Below are 27,698 nucleotides of genomic sequence, written 5' to 3' on the forward strand. Positions count from 1 at the left end.
CCATCCACCCATCCATCCATCTAGTCCAAGGAGGAAAAAACTCCCGATCATCAATGAGAAGAAAATACTACTATCTAGCAAAGGAAGCAGATCTAAGCCCCAGAGACTGCATATCTGGCTTTGGTAATAGGCAATGTGCATCTAGTTGCTCTCTGCATAAACCAAATAGGGGAGATATAAACAAAATAAAATCCTGAAAACACCCTACTCTCATCCCAACTGTGGAGAAGCTAATGGGGCAGGCTGAGAGAAGAAACAGGGACATTTCCCTAAGGGTGGCAGTCTTCTTGCTCACAAGAGAGTAATATTTTTTCCACCTTGATGTCTCCATGATGGCATGAAATTAGGGGATAAAAAAACAGAATGACCAAAAACAGTCAAAGCTAATTAACTTTTGCAATAAACAAGGTTTTAATTGATCAGTAAACAAAAGAGGAAAATGGGACAAAGGAGTTGGAATGAGTAGGGAAGTGTATACCAGAATCCCTGGGAGTTGACTTCAACCTGCCTATTGCCTTAATGCCTTATCTCTATTATATCTGAGGAAGAGAGCAGCTAATTGGGTTAAATAAATCTCCTGAGGTACTCCTGATGGAAGTAGAGGCTCAGAGGCCCTGAGCTGAGTAAGGGAAACTCTCTGAAGCCATAGGCACTGAATTGATTCCCAATAAAGTAAAGCAGACCTTGGCATAAAATAATTACAAAACCAGAGAGGAGATGGCAAGACTCCAAAACACTAACCAAGACCCTGCCAAAGCCCAAACACTCCCCATTGACAAATGACCCCTTGTATAAGCAGAACTCAAATTGTAGTTTATAGGGGAAGCTAAATCTCAGCTAAGGTAAGAAGGGAATCAAAGAGAATTGACCCGTATTCTAATCATGCACATAGAGGTTCTAGATTAACCTGCCCAAGTTTCTCATGGTTGACATAGAGACTAATAACAGGCAAATTAAGAAAATAAAATGTAGGGAATCAATGAAGAACTAAATCTGTAGAAACAAGGACACATTATGTTTCAGGGGAGAAAAATGTGGGTATAAATGAGTAACACTAAAACACACCTTTATTAAGCCATTAAGTTTCAAGTATTAATGGCAAAAACCACAATTACTTTTGCACCAAATTAATATAAAGATGAAATTTTTCAGGATTTGGTGAGAAAAATAAACAAGTCACTTACACCACAAGCTCAAAAGCAGAAACAGATTATTTCATGATAAAACAGGGGATTACATGGGGAAATTGTGGTAAAGGGTAGAATAATCATCGATATCATTTAAGTATAGATGGAAATTAAACGATCATGAGATTGAGGATTACAGGAAGTAAATATTGTAAATTTTGACAACATACAAAATTATTATTAAAAATGTTGAGAGAATCTTGATAATGGAAGATTGAATTGCTCAACTCTCTTTTTAGACATTGAACTAGAAGGCTGTGTAGAATAGAATGACTAAAAACAGACTTTAAAACTTAAAAATCACCAAGGGGAAAACATGTATGCATCACATAAAGAGGCAATCCATGTAGACGCTTAAAAACAAAAGAAACATTACATTTAGAATGTAAAACATAAGAAGTTGATTGCATTTGTTATATCAATGAATATGAATGTTTAGTACTTGTTAAGATAATGATATATATGTAATATAAATGAGAACAATACTCATATATTGAGTTACTACATGAAAAAAGAAATCCCATCTATATACTATATACAAGAAATAATTCTAAAGATGTTACTCATTGAATTAAAAGTGAAAAATAAGGTAAACAGTTAAATCCTAACAAAAATAAAACTAAAATTCATAATACTACTTTCAGACTATTAAATCCAAGCCAAGAAAAGGGCTAAGTGAGATGAAAAAACTCAGTGTATGATAAAAGTTGCAATTCACAATGTGACTATAATTGTATAAATCTTTATGGTCTAAATAACATATCTAAAATGAAGTAAAATAAAAAGTTTTCAGCTGCAGGAAATGCAAAGACAATTTAACAAAATGTGGTGGTAAGAGATGTTAATTCATCATGTCAGCCATTAAAATATTACGTAGAAAAAAATTAGTTGCAATTTAAAGGGTCTGAATAAAATCAGTAAAAAGTTAAAGCAAATGTAGATGTAGAAATAGATAACTTGATAGCCAGTTGGTTGGATGGATTGATGAAGGAATGAATTATGGCTATTTCTAGAGAATCACTTTATTGCAATACCTTAGGCCATACACGGAAATGAAACATATATTAGACCTCAAAGAAAACTTTTATATAGCCCAAAAAGGTAAAATAATATGAACTACCTCACTGGCCAATATGTAATAAAACTAGAGCTTAATAGAAGGACAACAAAATCCAATCACTTAAAAAAAACTTCAAATAATTCTTGAGTTACAGAAGAAATCAAAAGAAAATTTATAAAAGATGAAGAAAGCAACAAATATTTGACAAAATGCAAGACCATTTTGCTATTAAAATTGACCTAGAAAATAATATTCACGGCAATTTTAAAAAAGAAAAGTAATGAGGGATGAACTAACTTTATCAGATTTTAAAATACATCAGGAAGTTGCAATAATTAAAATAAATTGGTACTGGAGAAGAGCAAAATAAAGGGGCCACACATAGATTTGCATATTTGTAACATTAATTTGTGATAATAGTATTATTTTTTAAATAACTGAGAAAAGAGAACCTTCAGTAAATAATGTGGAATAACTGGCTAATTGTTGCAGAAAAGGATAAACCTGTATCCCTATCTTAATTTCTACCTTAAAATAAATTCCAGATGGAAGAAAGTATTAAATATATTTTTAAAAGCCTGAAACAATTGTTCTTCAAAAGTTTTGCTAAATGTACTTAGAATCTTGGCAGAGGGAAGTGCTATAAAAAGGATTTAAGACTCAAAATTTATAAAGAAAAGATCAATAAACTTCACAACATTAAACATATTAGAAAACAAACTTTGAGGAGAAAACAGTATGAGAAAGGACAAAAGACTAATGATAGACTGGAGAAAATTATTTGCATAAATATCAACATTAATTTTTCTTAATTTTTAAATCTTATAGACAAAAACAACCAACCTCATAGAAAAATATGAACAGTTCATTTGTAAACAAAGAAAAGTCAATGGGTATTTAAACATAAATTGTTGGTAAGTCTTATACAGAAATAGAAGAAAAACACATAAATATAAATCATAGGAAAATCTAATATTTATACCCACATTGTTTGGCAAATAATTAAACCTGGAAATTTCTAGAGTGGATATATTGATAAAGGACTCTCAATTCTGAGGATATAAAATATGGTGAACTATCTTGTGAAGTTTCAGAATATTTATCAGAAATTTTGGTCATACTATTTGACCAAAAACGTTTTCACTGAGAGGAATTTACCCTCAGCAAATACTTGGAGAAGTTCACCAACATGTTTGTACAATGATGTTCATTCCAGCTTTATTTATACACCCTCTCCTTCCGACACACAATTGAAAACAATGGCAGCATTCGTTAATATGAGACTGTTTAAATAACACAATATGATGAAGAATTATGAAAATCTTTTAAAATTAACTGTTTTTACTGAAAGGGAAATAGCTGTAGTGTATACAATTATATTAATACTTTTAAATAATCTTTTTTTTTTTTTTTTTTTTGAGACAGAGTCTCGCTGTCGCGGAGGCTGGAGGGCAGTGGTGCCATCTCAGCTCACTGCAAGCTCTGCCTCCCGGGTCACGCCATTCTCCTGCCTCAGCCTCCCGCGTAGCTGGGAATACAGGCGCCCACCACCTCACCTGGCTAATTTTTTGCATTTTTAGTAGAGATGGTGTTTCACCGTGTTAGCTAGGATGGTCTCGATCTCCTGACCTCGTGATCCTCCTGCCTCAGCCTCCCAAAGTGCTGGGATTACAGGCGTGAGCCACCGTGCCCGGATCTTTTAAATAATCTTAAAGGTCTTCCAACCTTGCCCGAGCCGGGCACGGTGGCTCACGCCTGTAATCCCAGCACTTTGGGAGGCCGAGGAGGGCGGATCACGAGGTCAGGAGATAAAGCTCTCCTCAGCAAATGTAAAAGAACAGAAATTATAACAAACTGTCTCTCAGACCACAGTGCAATCAAACTAGAACTCAGGATTAAGAAACTCACTCAAAGCCGCTCAACTACATGGAAACTGAACAACCTGCTCCTGAATCACTACTGGGTACATAACGAAATGAAGGCAGAAATAAAGATGTTCTTTGAAACCAATGAGAACACAGACACAACATACCAGAATCTCTGGGACACATTCAAAGCAGTGTGTAGAGGGAAATTTATAGCACTAAATGCCCACAAGAGAAAGCAGGAAAGATCCAAAATTAACACCCTAACCTCACAATTAAAAGAACTAGAAAAGCAAGAGCAAACACATTCAAAAGCTAGCAGAAGGCAAGAAATAACTAAAATCAGAGCAGAACTGAAGGAAATAGAGACACAAAAAACCCTTCAAAAAATTAATGAATCCAGGAGCTGGTTTTTTGAAAGGATCAACAAAATTGATAGACCACTAGCAAGACTAATAAAAAAAGAGAGAAGAATCAAATAGACACAATAAAAAATGATAAAGGGGATATCACCACCGATCCCACAGAAATACAAACTACCATCAGAGAATACTACAAACACCTCTACGCAAATAAACTAGAAAATCTAGAAGAAATGGATAAATTCCTCGACCCCTGCACTCTCCCAAGACTAAAGCAGGAAGAAGTTGAATCTCTGAATAGACCAATAACAGGATCTGAAATTGTGGCGGTAATCAATAACTTACCAACTAAAAAGAGTCCAGGACCAGATGGATTCACAGCCGAATTCTACCAGAGGTACAAGGAGGAACTGGTACCATTCCTTCTGAAACTATTCCAATCAATAGAAAAAGAGGGAATCCTCCCTAACTCATTTTATGAGGCCAGCATCATTCTGATACCAAAGCCGGGCAGAGACACAACCAAAAAAGAGAATTTTAGACCAATATCCTTGATGAACATTGATGCAAAAATCCTCAATAAAATACTGGCAAAGCGAATCCAGCAGCACATCAAAAAGCTTATCCACCATGATCAAGTGGGCTTCATCCCTGGGATGCAAGGCTGGTTCAATATACGCAAATCAATAAATGTAATCCAGCATATAAACAGAACCAAAGACAAAAGCCACATGATTATCTCAATAGATGCACAAAAGGCCTTTGACGAAATTCAACAACCCTTCATGCTAAAAACTCTCAATAAATTAGGTATTGATGGGACGTATCTCAAAATAATAAGAGCTATCTATGACACACCCACAGCCAATATCATACTGAATGGGCAAAAACTGGAAGCATTCCCTTTGAAAACTGGCACAAGACAGGGATGCCCTCTCTCACCACTCCTATTCAACATAGTGTTGGAAGTTCTGGCCAGGGCAATGAGGCAGGAGAAGGAAATAAAGGGTATTCAATTAGGAAAAGAGGAAGTCAAATTGTCCCTGTTTGCAGATGACATGATTGTATATGTAGAAAACCCCATTGTCTCAGCCCAAAATCTCCTTAAGCTGATAAGCAACTTCAGCAAAGTCTCAGGATACAAAATCAATGTACCAAAATCACAAGCATTCTTATACACCAAAAACAGACAAACAGTCAAATCATGAGTGAACTCCCATTCACAATTGCTTCAAAGAGAATAAAATACTTAGGAATCCAACTTACAAGGGATGTGAAGGACCTCTTCAAGGAGAACTACAAACCACTGCTCAATGAAATAAAAGAGGATACAAACAAATGGAAGAACATTCCATGCTCATGGATAGGAAGAATCAATATCGTGAAAATGGCCCTACTGCCCAAGGTAATTTATAGATTCAATGCCATCCCCATCAAGCTACCAATGACTTTCTTCACAGAATTGGAAAAAACTACTTTAAAGTTCATATGGATCCAAAAAAGAGCCCGCATTGCCAAGTCAATCCTAAGCCAAAAGAACAAAGCTGGAGGCATCACACTACCTGACTTCAAACTATACTACAAGGCTACAGTAACCAAAACAGCATGGTACTGGTACCAAAACAGACATATAGATCAGTGGAACAGAACAGAGCCCTCAGAAATAATGCCACATATCTACAACTATCTGATCTTTGACAAACCTGAGAAAAACGAGCAATGGGGAAAGGATTCCCTTTTTAATAAATGGTGCTGGGAAAACTGGCTAGCCATATGTAGAAAGCTGAAACTGGATCCCTTCCTTACACCTTTTACAAAAATTAATTCAAGATGGAATAAAGACTTAAATGTTAGACCTAAAACCATAAAAACCCTAGAAGAAAACCTAGGCATTACCATTCAGGACATAGGCATGGGCAAGGACTTCATGTCTAAAACACCAAAAGCAATGGCAACAAAAGCCAAAATTGACCAATGGGATCTAATTAAACTAAAGAGCTTCTGCACAGCAAAAGAAACTACCATCAGAGTGAACAGGCAACCTACAGAATGGGAGAAAATTTTCGCAACCTACTCATCTTTCAAAGGGCTAATATCCAGAATCTACAATGAACTCAAACAAATTTACAAGAAAAAAACAACCCCATCAAAAAGTGGGCGAAGGATATGAACAGACACTTCTCAAAAGAAGACATTTATGCAGCCAAAAGACACAGGAAAAAATGCTCATCATCACTGGCTATCAGAGAAATACAAATCAAAACCGCAATGAGATACCATCTCACACCAGTTAGAATGGCAATCATTAAAAAGTCAGGAAACAACAGGTGCTGGAGAGGATGTGGAGAAATAGGAACACTTTTACACTGTTGGTGGGACTGTAAACTAGTTCAACCATTGTGGAAGTCAGTGTGGCGATTCCTCAGGGATCTAGAACTAGAAATACCATTTGACCCAGCCATCCCATTACTGGGTATATACCCAAAGGACTGTAAATCATGCTGCTATAAAGACACATGCACACGTATGTTTATTGCGGCACTATTCACAATAGCAAAGACTTGGAAACAACCCAGATGTCCAACAGTGATAGACTGCATTAAGAAAATGTGGCACATATACACCATGGAATACTATGCAGCCATAAAAAATGATGAGTTCATGTCCTTTGTAGGGACATGGATGAAATTGGAAATCATCATTCTCAGTAAACTATCGCAAGGACAAAAAACCAAACACCACATGTTCTCACTCATAGGTGGGAATTGAACAATGAGAACACATGGACACAGGAAGGGGAACATCACACTCTGGGGACTTTTGTGGGGTGGGGGGAGGGGGGAGGGATAGCATTAGGAGATATACCTAATGCTACATGATGAGTTAATGGGTGCAGCACACCAGCATGTCACATGTATACATATGTAACTAACCAGCACATTGTGCACATGTACCCTAAAACTTAAAGTATAATAATAATAAAATAATAATAATAATCTTAAAGGTAAGGTACAGAAGTGTTAAGTTTTTAAAAATATGCACATTTAGATAGATTTATTGCTACATTGATAAATCTTTTTCTCCCCCTTTCCAGAAGGAAACAGAAGTAAAATTGAATAGTGCCTGCCTTTGGAAAAAGATGGGGTTAGTTGAGTGAGAGAGAATTCTATTCTTCATTTTGCTCCTTTCTGTAGTGTTCCGGTTATCTAATCCTTCCACATAACAGCTGAAGTTTTCTAAGCAGTAGTTATTTTTAGTTTACTTCCATATATTTTTAAATACCAAACTAATCAATATTGACTGACAATATCAATCAGTTAGTAAAATAATTGACTAACCCCTGTTTTTATATATTCTGATATGAGATGAAAATTTAGGAACTCTATCAATTTTAATATTTCTGTAGAGAGTTTTTGCATATGTATATTCACTATTAATACACAGAAGATTCCTAAGTTCAGGCTGATTCCTTTAAAGTGTCTGTTTTACCCCCACAAGAATTGAAATAGTTTCAGTATATTTTGTTTTATAAATATTTAACTTCTGTTTGCTGAGGTTGAGAAAGGCAGTATTCCACAAGGGTCCATTTTCTAAATCTAAGGCATGAATGATTTTTTCATAGTTACAGTATTTATGAAATATTGAGAATTTATGCATGTGAAATGTCTCATAATGGACTATTTTAGATTTAAGCTATTCTTTTTTTAGGTCTCCAGTGTAAAATTCAAAGAGTAGAAGCTATAGCAAATGAATATGCTGCATTTCTTGTGCTATACGCTCCTTAATCTTTACAGGAGTCTTATTTGCTCAGCTAGATTGGTCTAAAAGAAATGGTTTAATTTTCTCTCAAATAATTCAACCTTCAAAAAGAAACCTTCCATGTTATTTTTGCAGTTGTAGTGCATACTGGGGGTGCTCTGCCAGCTTGGCATTGAATGTGTTTGTTTTATGTAGAGTGTGGTATTAAAGTAGTGGCTGAATTACTTGACATAATTTGCATAAAGTCATATCTCAGTGATAAAAAGTAATGTGTTGAGGGCTGTGAGTGAGTTGGAATGAGTCATTTATTTCTTAATAGAAAAAAGCTTTATCTTCAGTTTCTATCACACTTGAACTTCAATTACCTGGAATATTTTCATTTGTTTGTTTATTCGCATTTACTTAAGTGTTAATGATTATTCAGTGGTTTCAGCAGGAGAGTGTTTTAGGTCTGTCTTTAACCTGAGTCTAATCATAGAAGGAGTTGGCACGTATCAGAATTGTACCGTAAAAGCACCCCTAAAGCTTGACATGTTCTAGTGATTCCATTAGCAGCTATTAAATGGAGGTTTAATGTCTTTGCCATTTGGGGATCTGACAGACTGAAACTTAGTAGTCGTTTTGGCCCTTGTGAATATCATCTGCTCATCCATGCTTATAAAAATGAAATAAAAAGTCAGTCTTTGTTCTTGCTCTTGCAGAAGCAATTGTAGATTTTTATGAGGAAACAATGAACATGTCACCCTGGATTTGGCAGCAGGGAAGAGCAGGGAGTATATAAATTGTCTTTTTGGGTGCCAACTGTTATGCACCAGAATTGTTTATATTAGTGAAATGGTTGTAAGTCGTGTAAATTGCATTTTTTTTCCTTAGCTATGTTTTATGGTGGGGGGGTGTCATAGGGGAGTGTGCATTAAATCTGAAATGGTCTCATGCTTAAATACCGCAATGTGGTAGACAGTTAATCTTCAGAACAAATAGTGAACATGCGTAACTGCTTTATTGCCGTCAACATATGTCACTCTGTAATTATCCTGGCTTATACCTTGGGATGGGCTAAGGATGCAGGAGCTGTCTCAGCTCAGAGAATTTTGTTTTCATTTTTTGGGTTCCAAACAGAATGTATTGGGAGGAAAAAAAATCATGTGGATTTGCCCAATGTTGGTGCTCGTAAAAACAATTACCCTGAAATTATTAGTGCTATATGTTCAGGACCTAGGAGAGCAGGTGTTGGGTAAGTCTGACTAAACAGATGTGTCAATACACCTTGGCTCATCTGAGACTGTTTGGGAAAATTCTTGAGGAGGCTCACGACACCACACATAGTCATTTCCAGTTACCTGGTGGTGACATGCACAAGTGGCATATAGAGACTGGGTTGCAGCTGACCTTCTGGTGACCAGGGAATACCTCCAGAGAGACTGCGATGCAGTTCGCAACTGAAAAAAGAGCCACTTGAATACTGATCCTTGATCATGGGTATCGCCATTGAGGCAGCAAGCCCAACTGTTTATCTTTTTTCTTATTTGGTAACTAGGTGGGATGGTTGTATAGAAAAATGTGGGTGGGAATGACCACAGACCACAAACTCACGTTTGCAAGAAATGTAGCTGTAATTTTCTGTAGATTTTACCCATGTAGTCCTCTATACCTAGAGAGATCATACATCCAGGTTTGCCCAGAAGAGTCCAGGGTTATGACTTGTCCTGACCCTCCTTTTTCCCTCCCAAGAGTTTCCCAGTCATGCCACCATAAGAACTTTTCCCTGAGTTCGTTATGATGGAAGAACCTTGCTGCTTCAATGGAGAGAGCCATGGGGATTTAAAATACACAGAGAAAGGCCTATCTATCAATACATTATAATATCATTTCCTTCAAAGTATTCAAAGATTTCCTTAGTCTGTCTCTAGTTCTCCAAAGGGTGTATGTAATATTATAATATGTATAACAGAGATGAAAATTGTTGGCCAGAGGAGCAGCAAGCATATTTCTTGGATAATGTAGTGCTTTATTTGGGAGGACTTGATATCCTTTGGGGAGGCTCATTGATTTTATGAGATCATTAGTTTACTTATTATTCAATAAATTTAACTCCTCTACACTCAAACCTGTAGTAAAATATGTTTTGTGACTGTGATGTTCTCTTTTCAGAAGTGAGGCTGGGCTGGCAATAGCTGGCTGGAACATGGTCTAGGGAGGAAGTGGGTGAGGTCAAAAGTGGTGAGACAAGTTGCTGAAGAACAGGAATCTGCCATGCGAAAGAATCAGAGTGCTCCCTTAGGGACCTTAATTTAGGGGTCTTGAAATATATCACACTCTCCCAAAACTAATTCATGCTTCAACTGCCCTCATTAATCATAAGTCAGTTGTGAAAGACCATAATGACAGTAACTGCCTACGTGGATCACATTTTGTAAACCAGGTTTTAGTCGCAGTATGCACCATACTGACCAAATTTGTGTCCATGTAAATCACTGTTCACATCCATCCAGATTCCATTTACATGCATTCAGGCACTAGCATACATCCATATAGATATACATGTGTTTGCATAAGGAGTGCATATAGTTATATATCTGCATGTAGAATTTACATGCATTCAGGCACTAGCATACATCCATATAGATATACATGGGTTTGCATAAGGAGTGCATATAGTTATATATCTGCATGTAGAATTTACATGCATTCAGGCACTAGCATTATACATACATATAGATATACACGTGTTTGCATAAGGAGTGCATATAGTTATATATCTGCATATAGAATTTACATGCATTCAGGCACTAGCATACATACATATAGATATACATGTGTTTGCATAAGGAGTGCATATAGCTATATATCTGCATGTAGAGAAGTATCTTTGAAATCAAGTGATCTGGCTCCATAACTGTCCTTCCATGCACACAGCTTGCCTCCTCTCCTGCCCTTAAATTGGGGCTGGGAAGGGACTACCTGCCTCTCTCTGATTCCAAGTGACCTCAGAAAGTACACCTGCTCTTCACATTCACATGTTTAATTCATACCTTTCTAATGCCTGGAGGTGATTTGGATATCTGGATGATTTTTTCCCTTTTTCTTTCCTACTTCTTCAGAATAAACCACTTCTTAATATTCTTTGCCACTTTTTTTTCAATGCTGCCAGAAGGATTTTCTTAAATCACAGGCCTAATACTTTTATTTCTGTTTCCCAGAAACTTTTGCTAGATCCTTACTGTGTGAAAAATGAATGCCTCATAGCATGGCATTCAAGGGCCACTCTGATCTGACCTGCAGTTTCTTGCCTCCCTTTTGCATCATCTCTGCCAGGAAACCCAGACCGAGCTTGTGCTTCCCAAGTCTTGATCCTTCTCCATGGTCTTCTTGTGTTCCCAGCTTCTTTAAGGTTCACCTGAAATGCAGCATTCTACCAAGCATTGGCCAGTTCTCATAATCAGTTTTTCTTTTCTGTGAGCATACTGGATTTTTATCATTTGAGCATAACCCTATCAATGTCTTGAATTATGACTGTGTGCATACCTGTAGTACCTATTAATTATAAACTCCTAGAAGGCAGAAGACATGTCTTTTTATTCTTTGTGTCTCTCCTAGCATCTAACGCAATACCTGGTAACTACTAAGACTCAATAAATACATGCAAAGTGAAGACAAAAATTAATTCCAAGCTAAAAAATGTTGCTAAAACTTTGGAAAGACTCCTTGTTGAGGATCAAAGGTTTTTGATGATGGCAAATGCCTAGATAACCAGTATTTCTCAAAGTAAAGCCCCAAAATTACCAACCAATCGTTCTGTCCACAGGTTACCTATCATTTAAAAGAAAAATATTTGTTCATATATATACATTCAAAATTTTTGAAAGTTTGAAATGTAAGTTTAGTTATGGTTTTCATAGGCATTTTTTTGTTATTTTCCATTTTTACTACTTTTATTTTTTTATTATTATACTTTAAGTTCTAGGGTACATGTGCACAACGTGCAGATTTGTTACATATGTATACATGTGCCAAGTTGTTGTGCTGCACCCATTAACTCGTCATTTACATTAGGTGTATCTCCTAATGCTATCCCTCCTCCCTCCCCCAACCCCATGACAGGCCCCGGTGTGTGATGTTCCCCACCCTGTGCCCGAGTGTTCTCATTGTTCAGTTCCCACCTATGAGTGAGAACATGTGGTGTTTGGTATTCTGTCCTTGTGATAGTTTGCTGAGACTGATGGTTTCCAGCTTCATCTATGTCCCTACAAAGGACATGAACTCATCATTTTTTATGGCTGCATAGTATTCCATGGTATATATGTGCCACATTTTCTTAATCCAGTCTATCATTGATGGCCATTTGGGTTGGTTCCAGGTCTTTGCTATTGTGAATACTGCCACAATAAACATATGTGTGCATGTGTCTTTATAGCAGCATGATTTATAATCCTTTGGGTATATACCCAGTAATGGGATGGCTGGGTCAAATGGTATTTCTAGTTCTAGATCCCTGAGGAATCTACACTGTCTTCCACAATGGTTGAACTAGTTTACTGTCCCACCAACAGTGTAAAAGTGTTCCCATTTCTCCACATCCTCTCCAGTACCTGTTGTTTCCTGACTTTTTAATGATTGCCATTCTAACTGGTGTGAGATGGTATCTCATTGTGGTTTTGATTTACATTTCTCTGATGGCCAGTGATGATGAGCATTTTTTTCATGTGTGTTGGCTGCATAAATGTCTTCTTTTGAGAAGTGTCTGTTCATATCCTTTGCCCAAGTTTTGATGGGGTTGTTTGATTTTTTCTTGTAAATTTGCTTAAGTTCATTGTAGATTCTGGATATTAGCCCTTTGTCAGATGAGTAGATTGTAAAAATTTTTTCCCATTCTGTAGGTTGCCTGTTCACTCTGATGGTAGTTTCTTTTGCTGTGCAGAAGCTCTTTAGTTTAATTAGATCTCATTTGTCTATTTTGGCTTTTGTTGCCATGACTTTTGGTGTTTTAGACATGAAGTCCTTGCCCATGCCTTCATAGGGATTTTTTAAAATCTTATTAAGTACTATTATGCTCTCCAAGGCTATGAAAACATTGCAAAGTGTTGGCCATGCTGTCTCAGCAAATATTCAGTTAATGGTGCACTTCCCCCAAAATATATGATTTCCTGTAGTTTTTTCTAATTATTTATATCTGTTAATTTTTTCTTTTTTATTGTTAGTATTTGGATGAATCATATTCTCGATTCACAATAAGGAGATCACCAGCACAAAAACATTCACTAGAGAAGGGGTGTTCAATCTTTTGGCTTCCCTGGGCCATGTAGAAAGAACTCTCTTGAGCCACACATAAAATACCCTAACACTAACGATTGCTGATGAGCTAAAAAAAAAAAAAATCGCAAAAAAAAAACCCACCTCATAATATTTTAAGGAAGTTTACAAATTTGTGTTGTGCTGCATTAAAAGCCATCCTGGGCCTCATGTGGGTCGTGGGCCGCGGGTTGGACAGTGCCAAAGCATGAATGTTGTGATTACAGTAGTAATATAAATACTACAATTCATGTATATATTTTTAATTTTAATATAGAGACATCATGTTGTCCAGGCTGGTCTCAAACTTCTGGGCTCAAGCAATCCTCCTGCCTCGACCGCCCAAACTGTTAGAATTAAATGAACCACTGCACCCGGCCTACAATTCAAATTAATGTAAAAACTGCAAGTGGTTGGTGATCAAAACTCCAATGCACATGTAGACTATAATTTGTTCATGTCAGGATAGTGTGATGGGTTTATTCAAGCAGCCACAAAAGAAAAGTTTGAATCGGAAATAAGATGTGAATGATTTTTATATTTTATTTTATATTTTTTACCCCTTATCCAATTATAATACATTTGTCACATAGTGACTTTGAAACTTTGAAACGTTCTTCCAGTTTTCAAACAAAACACAATGACCTTTTTGTTGAACCAATTAAGTTTCTCTGGAAAGTAAGATAATACTTTCCCCATCAACATTAATGTATTTTGTTGCAAAAGGTGGGGAAATCACCAAAGTCATAAGAGCATAATTCAGCTTTGCACTCTTTGTTAAAAATAATCAGGTAAATGTCACACTATGACTGAGATGGTGATAAAATAAGCCAAAAGTTTAATGACAAATGTTATGTCCAGCGGGAAAACATAATGAACTTTTGGCAACATTTCTGAACCAAATGGACACCCCTGGAATCTGCCAGCACTGGAAAAGCGGTTGCTGTCCTGGAAGAGTGGTTCTATATTCTGTTCTATAGTACTTACTATGCTTACTATAGTACTATATACTATACTTACTATATACTATATACCATACTTACTATAGTACTTACTATAGAGCACAGTACAGAAGAACGGGCTGTATAAATCAGCATTTGGCACTTGTGTGGTACATATATGAGGGAGTGGTGCCTGGCAACTATTTGCCTTACTTGTTATTGGAAATCCATTCTCTAGCAATGAAAGTTATTTTTAACTCAGTAAATGGTTATCTTGGAGTCTGTGATGTAGCCTAGAAAACATACCCCGGGGTGAAGGCTGATGGAGCACAGCCATATGTGCAACAAGGAAATTCTCACACTGCTGTATTCACAGATAACATTTGGTGGTCAACGCTATGCTTCCTCATACTGATTTGGTGGTGAAAGAAATACTCAAAAAATTATAGCCATAGATGTAAGTCTTTGGGATTTATTTTCTGGGTTTCAAGGATAAACTTCTGCTTTTCCAAACTGAAGTTCACCAGGGAGTAGAGAAAAAATGAATTACTCTGTTTTTTTTTGAAAAAGGCATGTTTTTCATACGACACCAATAATACAAATAAAGACCACTTTTATTTGTATCAGTTATTCAAGTGACACCCTCAGCAATGTATTTGATGTTTGAATAATCTGAACCCTTCTTTTCTGGGCAGAAACATTTTATTCCAAAGACATCTAAATATTTGAAAGAAATACCAAACATTTGCCACTGTTCTTAATGACAATTAATTTTAAATAGGGCTTCTCTAGTACAGTACAAATAAAGACTAAGAAAAGAAACAAGTTGGGATGTGAAACTGGAAGCCTCTGGGAGTAACCATTACCACGACATTTAAATTGTGACTGAAAATGTGCAAATAACAGGTTCTCTTTAACTGATATGAAATGATTTTTAATTTAAAAAAATTTTATATAAATTTGTGTTTAATGTTTAAAAATTTTACCTAAAAGATGATATATGCATTTCTGCCTAATGTTCATTAAGTGGATTTTAAGTAGTGAAAAATCGAAGAAACACCACCATTGATATGAAAGTGGTGACTAGTTTTGAAAAATTTCAAAAAAATTGTTTATAATAAATGCTTTCAGGCATAAACATATTAATAGTATAAATATGTACAAATATGTACTTACTAGCAACAATGTAATTAAGTACAGATAATATAATTTATGATTTAAAACATTTAAAATTTATTTGTTACATTCATTCCCAATCTTTGAGCTTTCAATCTCATACAGCTTTGATACATTCTGCAACTTGCAAAAATAATTTTTGATTGTTTCATAAATTGATAATGTCTTCTATATAAGTATTTTCTGCTCTTTGTTTAATCTTTCTCTTGAGACATCTATTTTTATATTTCCTATTTTCTCATGAAGAATGAAATGCTTTAGTGATACAGAATATAGGATTTCTAGAAATCTTGGTAATTACTGAAATCTTTGCATCATATGGAGTATCTGTGTTGAGTGTTCTGATCCTTATTTATTTACTTTTGGTAACTATCATTGTAGTAGTGAAAATGGAAATCAGGGCCTTGTTTTCTTGTCTTAATTCTTGGCTTCTCAGTTTTACAGATAGTAAAGAGATCAAATAAAGTAACATACTATTTGTCCAATGTAAAGCTAATTTTATCATATTTTGCTTCTAGAAATGCAGAATTCACCCAAAGTAGCACAATTAGAGCAGGGCGTAGTAGAGCAAGATCTCCTCAACTTTCCTCATATTTCGTTGACTGAGACATGTTGTGATCAAAGAATAGATTTCATCAAAGAAGTCTTTTTGTTTTTTACATTTTCCATCTCTCTTCCTGACTCCTTTATATGACGAACTTCATCTGTACACCTGACTTTTCATTCCTATATTTTAGAAAAGTAATAGCCTCTGGGAGAGAAGAGAGGAAAGGAAAATGATCTTTTGTTTTGAAACCATGAAAGACCAAGATGAGGCATCCTGAGATGCCAATTTTATGAATTTGTCTTTGAGAAGACAAGCAAAAAGTGATAATAAGCTGTTCTTTAGCATAGAAATTTGTTTCTGGTTTTGTCATCATGATTAATCATTCTGATTTGCAGCCTTACTTGTTTCAATCATTGAGGCCCCATTTTAATGTGATTAACATTTTTGTTCCATTTATGGAGCAGTACTGGCCCCTAATTTTTGAGAACAGGATAACCCTTGATTGGTCTTATGTAAATAAATCATATCTTAATGCCCTTGAAATTGGAGTATCCCCCAGGAGAACAAGCTGTAAATCAGAGTAGAAAAAAGTGAGCCTTACCCTGGGGGCGGGAGCTCCACATGGCATATTCAAGATGAACCAAATGCCTTTATTTCAGAATTTTAATTCATGGTACTTTTTCCTTTTCAAATGGTGCTGTCATCTTGAAATGACAGAGATTGAGTGCTAAATTGCTATTGCATAATTTTCCTTATCTCTCATCTATACACTGGATTTGATTGAAAGTTCAGATTTTGTGAAGAATGTTTTACATAGGAAATTTTGAAATATGGGGAAACATTATTTTTACATAAAGGAAAGGAGAACTCTGTGTGTGTAAAACGGAGTTAGCTTTTTTTTTTTTTACCCAGCCAGGGTCTTTGTGTAATTATAAGCAAATAGCTATTATCATTCCAACAGATTTTTTTTCCTCTGATTCTTTCTAGCAATCTCTCTCTCTATGTAACTTCTTATCCCTTTTTGTGCCTCAAAATTATTATGCTATTTTTTAATAGTAAAGAGGCTGAAACAATGTCCTGGAATCCATATCCAGTGGTGACAGGAGACTAATCATTACCTCTATCTGAGTTATTTGAAAATGGGTCCACACTTTCATGCGCGTCCGTGTGAAGAGACCACCAAACAGGCTTTGTGTGAGCAAGAAGGCTGTTTATTTCACCTGGGTGCAGGCGGGCTGAGTCCGAAAAGACAGTCAGTGAAGGGAGATAGGGTTGGGGCCATTTTATAGGATTTGGGTAGGTAAAGGAAAAAGGTGGGTTGTTCTCTGGCAGGCAGGAATAGGGGTCACAAGGTGCTCAGTAGGGGAGCTTTTGAGCCAGGATGAGCCAGGATAAGGAATTTCACAAGATAATGTCATCAGCTAAGGCAGGAACCGGCCATCTCTATGTGTATGTGCAGGTCACAGGGGATATGATGGCTTAGCTTGGGCTCAGAGGCCTGACATTCCTGTCTTCTTATATTAATAAGAAAAATAAAATGAAATAGTGGTAAAGTGTTGGGATGGTGAAAATTTTTTGGGGGTGGTATGGAGAGATAATGGGCGATGTTTCTCAGGGCTGCTTCGAGCGGGATTAGGGGTGGTGTGGGAGCCTAGAGTGGGAGAGATTAAGCTGAAGGAATATTTTGTGGTAAGGGATGACATTGTGGGGGGTTGTTAGAAGAAACATTTGTCATGTAGAATTATTGGTGATGGCCTGGATACCGTTTTGTATGAATTGAAAAACTAAACGGAATAAGAGAAGGAGAAAAACAGGTATTAAAGGACTAAGAATTGGGAGGACCTAGGACATCTAATTAGAGAGTGCTTAAGGAGGTTCAGCATAGCCTTGCCAGCAAAGATTATTTATTTACTTTAAGAGTTAGGAGTGGCGGTTTGGGGATAGCATCAGGAGATATCAGCTGTGATGGCTTGGAAAAACAGTGTAAACTGGCACTGTAAACAAGAGCAGGACACGTATGAGTAGTTGAGAATGGTGAATAGGGGTATGACTAGACAGAAAACAGTACAGATGACAAGTTTTTTGGGGCGCAGTCTAAGTTGGTCTGGTGTCTGGGATGAGACTGGGGCCTGATAAAAAGGAGCATCTATACAGGAGCTCAAATGGGCCGTACCCTGTAGCATTCTGAGGACAGGCCTGACTTCTGAGAAGGGAAAGTGGTAAAAGTATTGTCCAGTCCTTTTTAAGTTGGTGGCTGAGCTTGGTGAGGTGTGTTTTTAAAAGACTTTTAGTCTGTTCTACTTTCCCTGAAGACTGAGGACCGTAAGGGATATAAAGGTTTCACTGAATACTAAGAGCCTGAAAAACTGCGTGGCTGTTTTGACTAATAAAGGCTGGTCTGTTATCAGACTGTATAGAGGTGGGAAGGCTAAACTGAGGAATTACGTCTGACAGAAGGGAAGAAGTGACTGCAGTGGCCTTCTCAGACCCTGTAGGAAAGGCCTCTACCTATCTAGTGAAAGTGTCTACCTAGACTAAGAGGTATTTTAGTTATTTGACTTGGGGCATGTTGAGTAAAGCTAATTTGCCAGTCCTGGGTGGAGGCAAATCCTTGAGCTTGGTGTGTAGGGAAGGGAGGGGGCCTGAATAATCCCTGAGGTGTAGTAGAATAGCAGATGGAACACTGAGAAATTATTTCCTTGAGGATAGATTTCCACGATGCAAAGGAAATGAGAGGTTCTAAGAGGTGGGCTAGTGGCTTGTACTATAGCATAGCCTGCCTTTGCTGGTGTGTGGCGATTAGGCCTGGTGGAACTGCCATCAGTAAACCAAGTGTGATCAGGGTGAGGAACAGGAAAGAAGGAAATGTGGGGAAATGGAGTAAATGTCAGGTGGATCAGAGAGATGCAGTCATAGGGGTCAGGTGTGGTATCTGGAATAATGTGGGAGGCCGGATTGAAGTCCGGGCCAGGAACAATGGTAATTATGGGAGACTCAACAAAGAGTGAGTACAGCTGAAGGAGCCAGGGAGCAGAAAGTATATGCGTCAGGAGTGAGGAAGAAAATAGATTTTGGAAGTTATGAGAGGTGTAGAGAGTGAGTTGAGCGCAGTTTGTGATTTTAAGGGCCTCTAAAAGTATTAGGGCGGCAGCAGCTGCTGCACGGAGACATGATGGCCAGCCTAAAACAGTAAGGTCAAGTTGTTTGGACAAAGAAGCTACAGGACGCAATCCTGGTCCTTGTGTAAGAACTCTGACTGCACAGCCCTGCACTTCGGCTGTGTGTAATGAAAAGGGTTGGGATGAGTCAGGAAGAGCTAGGGTGGGGACAGTCTCTAAAGCTGTCTTCAAGGAATGGAAAGATGAGTGGGGAAAGGATTTAGGATCTATGGGGTCAGCTAGGTTTCCTTTTGTGAGTTTATATAATGGTTTTGTTAGGATGGCAAAACCAGGTATCCAAAGGCAAAAGTATCCAACCATGCCCAGGAAGGAAAGGAGTTGTTGTTTTGTAGAAGGTGCTGCAGTTTGAGAGATCAGTTGGACACGATCGGCAGGGAGAGCACATGTGTTTTTATGAGAATTATGCCAAGATAGGTAACAGATGAGGAAGAAATTTGGGCTTGACTGAAGTAATGGGGGCTATCTGTGAGGGCTTGCGGCAGTACAGCCCAGGTAATTTGCTGAGCCTGATGGGTGTCAGGGTCAGTACAAGTGAAAGCGAAGAGAGGCTGGGACGAGGGGTGTAGGGGAATAGTGAAAAAAGCATCTTTAAGATCAAGAACAGAATAGTGAGTCATGGAGGAAGGTATTGAGGACAAAAGAGTGTACAGGTTGGGCACCACAGGGTGGATAGGCAAAGCAATTTGGTTGATAAGGCACAGATCCTGAACTAATCTGTAAGACTTGTCCGGTTTTTGGACAGGTAAAATGGGGGAATTGTAAGGAGAGTTTATAGGTTTTAGAAGCCCATGCTGTAGCAGGCGAGTGATAACAGGCTTTAATCCTTTTAAAGCATGCTGTGGGATGGGGTATTGGCATTGAGCGAGGTAAGGGTGATTAGGTTTTAATGGGATGGTAAGGGATGCATGATCAGTTGCCAAGGAGGGAGTAGAGGTATCCTATACTTGTGGGTTAAGGTGGGGGGATACAAGAGGAGGACGCAAAGGAGGCTTTGGATTGGGAAGAAGGGCGGCAATGAGATGTGGCTGTAGTCCAGGAATAGTCAGGGAAGCAGATAATTTAGTTAAAGTGTCTCGGCCTAATAAGGGAACTGAGCAGGTGGGGATAACTAAAAAGGAGTGCTTAAAAGAGTGTTGTCTAAGTTGGCACCAGAGTTGGGGAGTTTTAAGAGGTTTAGAAGCCTGGCTGTCAATACCCACAACAGTTATGGAGGCAAGGGAAACAGGCCCTTGAAAAGAAGGTAATGTGGAGTGGGTAGCCTCCATATTGATTAAGAAGGGGACGGACTTACCCTCCACTGTGAGAGTTACCTAAAGCTCGGCGTCCACGATGGTCTAGGGGGCTTCCGAGGCGATCGGGCAGTGTCAGTCTTCAGCTGCTAAGCCGAGAAGATCTGGGAAGGAGTCAGTCAGAGAGCCTTGGGCCAGAGTTCCAGGGGGCTCTGGGAGTGGCTGGCAGGTGAGTTGAACAGTCCAATTTTCAGTGGGGTCCCACACAGATGGGATGCGGCTTACAAGGAATCCCAGGCTGCAGGCATTCCTTGGCCCGGTGGCCAGATTTCCAGCACTTGTAACAAGCTCCTGGGGGAGGAGTTTCTGGAGGAACACCTGGCTGCTGCAGTTCAGGCATTTGGAAGTTCTTGTGTGCTGGAGATGTGGCTGGGGTTTGTCTCACAGTGGAGGCAAGGAATTGCAACTCAGAAATATATTGCTACTTGGCTGTCTCTACTCTATTATTGTACACCTTGAAGGTGAGGTTAATTAAGTCTGGTTGTGGGGTTTGAGGGCCAGAATTTAATTTTTGGAGTTTAATGTCGGGAGCAGATTGGGTAATAAAATGTATTTTGAGAATAAGACGGCCTTTTGACCTTTTAGGGTCTAGGGCTGTAAAGCATCTCAGAGTTGCTGCCAAATGAGCCATGAACTGGGCTGGATTTTTATATTTGATGAAAAAGGGCCTAAACACTCTCTGATTTGGGATAAAGGAAAAGGAGCATTAACCTTGACTATGCCTTTAGCTCTAGCCACCTTTTTAAGAGTAAATTGCTGGGCAGGTTGGGGAGGGCTAGTCATGGAACGAAACTGTAAGCCGGACTGGGTGTGAGGAGGGGAGGTGATAAAAGTATTATAGGGTGGAGGAGTGGAGGCTGAGGAAGAATTGGGACCTAGCTCTGCCTGGCGAGGAGGGGAGGGGTCAGATGGGTCTGTAGAAAAGGAAGATTAGAAAGACTCAGCGATGCTTGGGGTTGGGACTGAGGGGACAGGTGGGAGGGAAAGAAGGAAGATTTGGAATGAGTTGCATTGGGAACAGAGACTAGGGAGGGACCGATGTGTAAAAGAATGCCTGGACGTCAGGCATCTCAGACCATTTGCCCATTTTACGACAAGAATTATTTAGATCTTGTAGGATGGAAAAATTGAAAGTGCCATTTTCCAGCTATTTGGAACCACTGTCAAGTTTGTATTGGGGTCAAGCGGCATTGCAGAAGAAAATAAGATGCTTAGATTTTAGGTCAGGTGAGAGTTGAAGAGGTTTTAAGTTCTTAAGAACGCAGGCTAAGGGAGAAGGAGGAATGGAAGGTGAAAGCTTGCCCATAGTGAAGGAGGCAAGCCCAGAGAAAAGAGAGTAGAGACACGGAGAAGAGGTGGGGGTTCTTGCCCTCCAGAAAAGCAGAGAAGGGGTTTGGGGCATGGAAATAAGGGGTTGGGGCACAGAGATAAGAGGTCAGGGCACAGAAATAAGGGATCGGGGCACAGAGATAAGAGGTTGGGGTGTGGAAATAAGGGATTGGGGCACAGAGATAAGAGGTCAGGGTTCCTGCCCCTCCCCTAGAAAAGTGGGACTTGCCACTAAGGGTGAAGGAGAAGGGGTTGAGGGGTTCTTGCCTCTCCCCGAGAAAAGCGGAGAAGGGGTAGAGACACAGAGAGAAGGGGATGGGGTTCTTGCCCCTCCCCCAGAAAAGTGGGACTTGCCGCTAAGGGTGAAGGACCAAAGCAGGCGTCCCTGCGTGGACTGACACCCCTGAAACCTGGGTGAATAATCAGAGAGGCATCCCTGCAATGATTAAACACAAAGGGAAGGCTGCCTTCCCTAGTCCGTGACCGGCACCAGAGTTTTGGGTCCACGGATAAAACGTGTCTCCTTTCTCTCTACCAGAAAATGAAAGGAATTGAAATTAAGAGAAGGGAGAGATTGAAGTGTGGTGCCAAGATTGAAGGAGAAAGAGGTTGAGGGATAGTGAGAGAGGTTGGAGAAGAGAATAAAAAGAGGCCGCTTACCGGATTTGAAATTGGTAAGATGTTTCTTGGGCTGGTCAGTCTGAGGACCTGAGGTCGTAGGTGGATCTTTCTCATGGAGCAAAGAGCAGGAGGACAGGGGATTGATCTCCCAAGGGAGGTCCCCCAGTTCGAGTCACGGCACCAAATTTCATGTGTGTCCGTGTGAAAAGACCACCAAACAGGCTTTGTGTGAGCAACGAGGCTATTTATTTCACCTGGGTGCAGGCGGGCTGACTCTGAAAAGAGAATCAGTGAAGGGAGCTAGGGGTGGGGCCATTTCATAGGATTTGGGTAGGTAAATGAAAAAGGGGGGTTGTTCTCTGGCAGGCAGGAGTAGGGGTCACAAGGTGCTCAGTAGGGGAGCTTTTGAGCCAGGATGAGCCAGGATAAGGAGTTTCACAAGATAATGTCATCAGCTAAGGCAGGAACCGGCCATTTGGATGTGTATGTGCAGGTCACAGGGGATATGATGGCTTAGCTTGGGCTCAGAGGCCTGACACACACTATAGCAGTTCCCATGAAAATTATTGTAACTTCCTAGATAAATAACTTAAGGTATGAACTCACAAGGAATTATCATACAACAATAAGATGATTCCACGTGACAATGTGGACCTGTCTCATAAGCATAATGTTGAATGAATGAAGCCAGATATGGAATGCATACTGAATGATTCCAATTATATGAAGCCTTAAAACAAAGAAAAATAATCTATATAGTCAGAAATCAGAATTTTAGGGTGGTATCTCTATTGGGTGAGTAGGGCCTGGAAAGCATATGGAGGGCTTCTGGGGCATTGGTCACGTCTTGTTTCTTTATCTGTGTGCTGGTTGCAAGAATGTGTTCAGTTTGTGGAAACCCATGGAGCTGTATACTTAAGTGTATTTTTCCAGAAGGATTTTTTATACTTTGACAGAATGTTCAAAGGATGTCCTCTTACTGTGAACAACACAAATGATTGGAGTTATAATGACACCCTTGCTGTTTGAGGGTGCATTTTTCAAAGGATTTTAGTCACAGATTCCCATGTTCACTGAAGCTCAATAGACTATCCCCTACTTGATGACAAGTAATTTGCTTCTTTCTTTAGTCCTGCTTTTACCTCTGGCCATGAAGAATCCTACTTTCCACTGGTGAGTTCAGAAATTTCTACCAGTGATATTTCTTCAGCCCAAAGTAAATATCCTAGGACATGGAAGAAGCAGTATAGCCCCTGCCACACTCTGACTCATCCTATCCCTGCAACTCAGTTTTCTCGTTCCTCACCGTCACTTGCAGGTATGAACTGGCAGGAACCTTTCCACAGATTTTCCAGTGTCTAATACACCATCTAAGAGGTAAATAGCCTGACTGGAGAGAAGCTGACAATGGGCAGAAAGGTCTGGCTTATCCACTGGATGAAAGCTCTCTACCTACTTTGGGCAGATGAGTCACATGACATTAGCACTTTAAAGACAGAGTTAGCTATGCCACTTGTCTTGGTTAGCTCGGGCTACTATAACAAAGTACCATAAACTGGGTGACTTATAAACAACAGGCATTTATTCCTCACAGTTCTGGAGTCTGTAAGTTTGAGATCAAGGTGCCAGCAAGCTCAAGTTCTAGTGACCCCCTCTTCCACTTTACAGATCCCGTCTTGTTGCATCCTCACAAGGTGAGAAGAGAGTGAGAGAGTTCTCTAGGGCTCTCTGTTACTGGAGCACTAAGCCCATTCATAAGGGCTCCACCCTCAGGGCTCGATCACTTCCCAAAGGCTCCACCTCCTAATATCACATTGGGGCTTAGGATTGCAGCACATGAATTTTGGGGGAACACAAACATTCAGTCCATTGCATCACTCTCAAAAGTAAAGAGGCTTCTTATATAGGAAAGCATTTTCAGTCTTTAGAAATCATAAAGTAAATGGTTCACTTGAGTCAGGCAAGATTATCAGTGGGGAAAAGAGTGAGATCTGTAGCCAGACTCCCTAGGTTCTGATTATGGCTGAAATCTAGGCTGAATGGGTTAAAAGTTTATGTTCTTGTGTTTCTTCAGTTTAAAAAAAATGAAATAAGAAAAATAATAGCAACAGATAATAAGGATATAGAAGAACTCACCTTGTTTAGGGTACTGGGGGTTATATTAAGAACTCAAAAATGGTAACTGTTGCTAGTATATAGTGTAGAGTCCTCTATTCATGGTAGATAATCAATAGATGTTGCCTAATGAGTATAATTTGTCAGATGATTCTGATCTTGTGGGTACCCCTCTTTCCCTACAGAAAACTCTTCAAACTCACATAGACTTTAGGCTGCAATCCTGTCTGCCATGCAGTTCGCTCTCATCTGGCCCTTGCCTCCCTTCCAGCCTCATTTCTCACTGCTCTCTCTTGCCCTTTATGCTCTAGTGGGACCCACAGGCTTGGAGCATCCCTAACAATCTGTCTGATTCTCCATGACTTTCCTTAGACTGCCCCCTCCACCTGAACTGCCCACCCTGCTACTCTTTACTTGAGAAACTTCTCTCTTCCTTTCCTTTCTTCAGATTCATCTTCTTCAGGAACTTACTGACTCTTCCTAGTGATGTCAGGCTGAGTGAGGTGAGCCTCTTTTGAGATTCCATTGTGCTGGAGCATAATCTCTGAGCCTATCATGTATCTCTCTTTCTTCATTAGAACAGGAGCTCCCTGAGTGTAGGAACAGTGGTTTTATCACCATGGGATCCCTAATACTTAAAAGAGTTCTTGTTATTAATCTATTGAATGAATAACTGAACCAACAAATAAATGACAAAAAAGAGACATAGGTGGTGATCTTCCTTACAACTATAATCTCTGTATTTATATCTAGCATTTTCATTTAGAACATGAGGAATAGAAAAAAAAAACATAAAATGACCCGGTGGCTTTTAGCATGTCTCAGTTTTAATTTTGCAAAGCTGGTGCTTTGCTTCTATGAGTTACCAGCAATGCTAGTCAACTCTGAGTCAGACATCCTGGTGTGTGGGTTTTAAATAATGCATTTCCTTTACCCTTAGGTGGTAAGGTGTGACATTTGCTGCTTTGATAAAATCTCCAGATGATGGTACTTACACAGGTGCAATAAGGTCCAAGTTGTTAACCTTATCTCACTTGCAAATCTGCAATTTCCTTTTTCCTCACCTTCTTTTTGAGATGTGACTAAAGAAGTGATGGCATGGATGTGAAGGATTAGGCAAGAGACATCCTGGGTTGGGAGACTGCATTCTATAGTAAAAATCCTTTGTCCTTTATTTCCCAGATTGACCATCAGGGTAATACTACTAGCTCATTGCTCAGCTTTTCACTTTGCTTTGATTGGAAGTCATCAGTGACTTAGAAAAAAAAGCTTTAAAAATGCAAAATTATTACTTTTCATCTTAGTAATAGAAGCAGTAGCTTTCTTAATGGTAATCCACTTTTTTTCCCCCTTTGGTTTTCTTTTTAGCAAAGATTGGTCACTGTTGACTTATCTCTCAGTTACTTATAATAGGTATCATGTATCCCCTTGACTCACCCCAATTTAAGACACTCTCTGATAAAACTTGTAGTGCTTTGCAACTTCAAGTTAATTACCCAAGTATCCCTTTCTACCAGATCTCCTACCCTAAGCTCATCCTATACAGAATTTCTGGAACAACCACCCTAGGCCTGGGTGATTCATTTCAGCTTTCTTCCTCCCTTTCCAGGAGAGGGGAATAGAGTGCCTGGGGGAGAGAATGGGAAGTCAAGGGTCTTCAGAGGAAATAAGTGGTTTCCTGATCTGCTTCTTTTCCTTCTCATTTCTTCCTCTTAGCAGACCCTCAGAAAACCTAGATTTGACTCAATAGAAATACCTGTATTAGCTAAGCCATTTATACAAATGATTTTTCCCCATGCTTTTCTCTGGACCCTGGCAGCAAAATTAAACTTTAAAAGTAAAAATTTTTAAATTTCATCATTAAATCTGTATCACATTAACTTTTTCCTGTTGTGAGTTTTTATGTGATTTCAGCACTAAGCTGGTCAAATATGTTACAATTTCCTAGTCCATTACTATTATCTTTCACCACTATTTAGTCACATTTTGAAAAAGTTGACTTAGTCAGATCTGGCTTCTCTAAAAAAATGCCACAGACTGGGTGGCTTAAACAATGGACATTTATTTTTCAGGGTTCTGGAGGCTGGGAAGTCCAAGACTAAGATGCCAACAGTCTCAGCGTCTTGTGAGGAACTGCTCTCTGGAATTGGAGACAGCCTCCTTCTCTTTGTGCACTCACAATGCCTTTTATCTGATGCATGCTCTCAGAGAGAAGGGCACTAATACTATCATGAGGGTCATGCTTTCATGACCTCATCTAAATCTAATTAACCACCTCCCCCCCTCCCCCACCACCCAGGCTTCACCTCTAAATACCATCACATCAGGGGCTGGAGCTTTGACATATGAATTTAGGGAAGACACAGGCATTCAGCCCATAAAAATGGTTATGTGAACCTGTTGTGTTTCTGCTGTTAACATTGCATGGTCCTTTCATTTAGTAAGTGTGTTTTGATTAGTTGCTTCTTTTGCAGGTGTGTGTTTTGATTATTTGTTCTCTTTCTATAAGCTCAACAGCTAGTGTTGACTAATAGCATTTAAATTAGTGTCCTGAATAGTTTCCAATTGACCCCTAATCCACACTTCATCCTTTGACACACTGACCTCTATGAATTGTATCACCTGGGCTACCCCAGCCAATGGTGGGCACTGGCAGGAAATCTGAGTACGGGACAAGAGAGAGGTCAAGGTGTTTATTATTGTACCTGCAGATGCTGGTTAGTGGTGGCTGTATCCCTCTTCAGAAGTAGCCCTCTTTCCCAGCCATATTTCTCACTGGGCTCTAATAACCACTTTCTCCCATTGCCCTGTCAGGCCCACAGGTGGCCAAGGCTCCCCATTGCTGTGAACCTCAGGGTGCTTTATCATTTTACAACTTTGAAAATAGCCCCTTCATTAAATTCTCTTCAGTTACCCCTTGGAGTGTGGCAACTCTCCCTGTGCCCCCACCACCCCTCCCATTAGCAACACATAATATGT

General features: G+C 39.1%; 1 protein-coding gene across 9 annotated transcripts in view; it reads left to right on the forward strand.

Annotated features, from left to right (window-relative positions):
* Positions 1-27,698, forward strand: part of MACROD2 (mono-ADP ribosylhydrolase 2) — a 2,047,165-nt gene that overhangs the window by 1,125,182 nt on the left and 894,285 nt on the right. The gene's annotated exons all lie outside the window — the stretch shown is intronic.

Source organism: Pan troglodytes, chromosome 21, assembly GCF_028858775.2.
Source record: "Pan troglodytes isolate AG18354 chromosome 21, NHGRI_mPanTro3-v2.0_pri, whole genome shotgun sequence".
NCBI lineage: Eukaryota > Metazoa > Chordata > Mammalia > Primates > Hominidae > Pan > Pan troglodytes.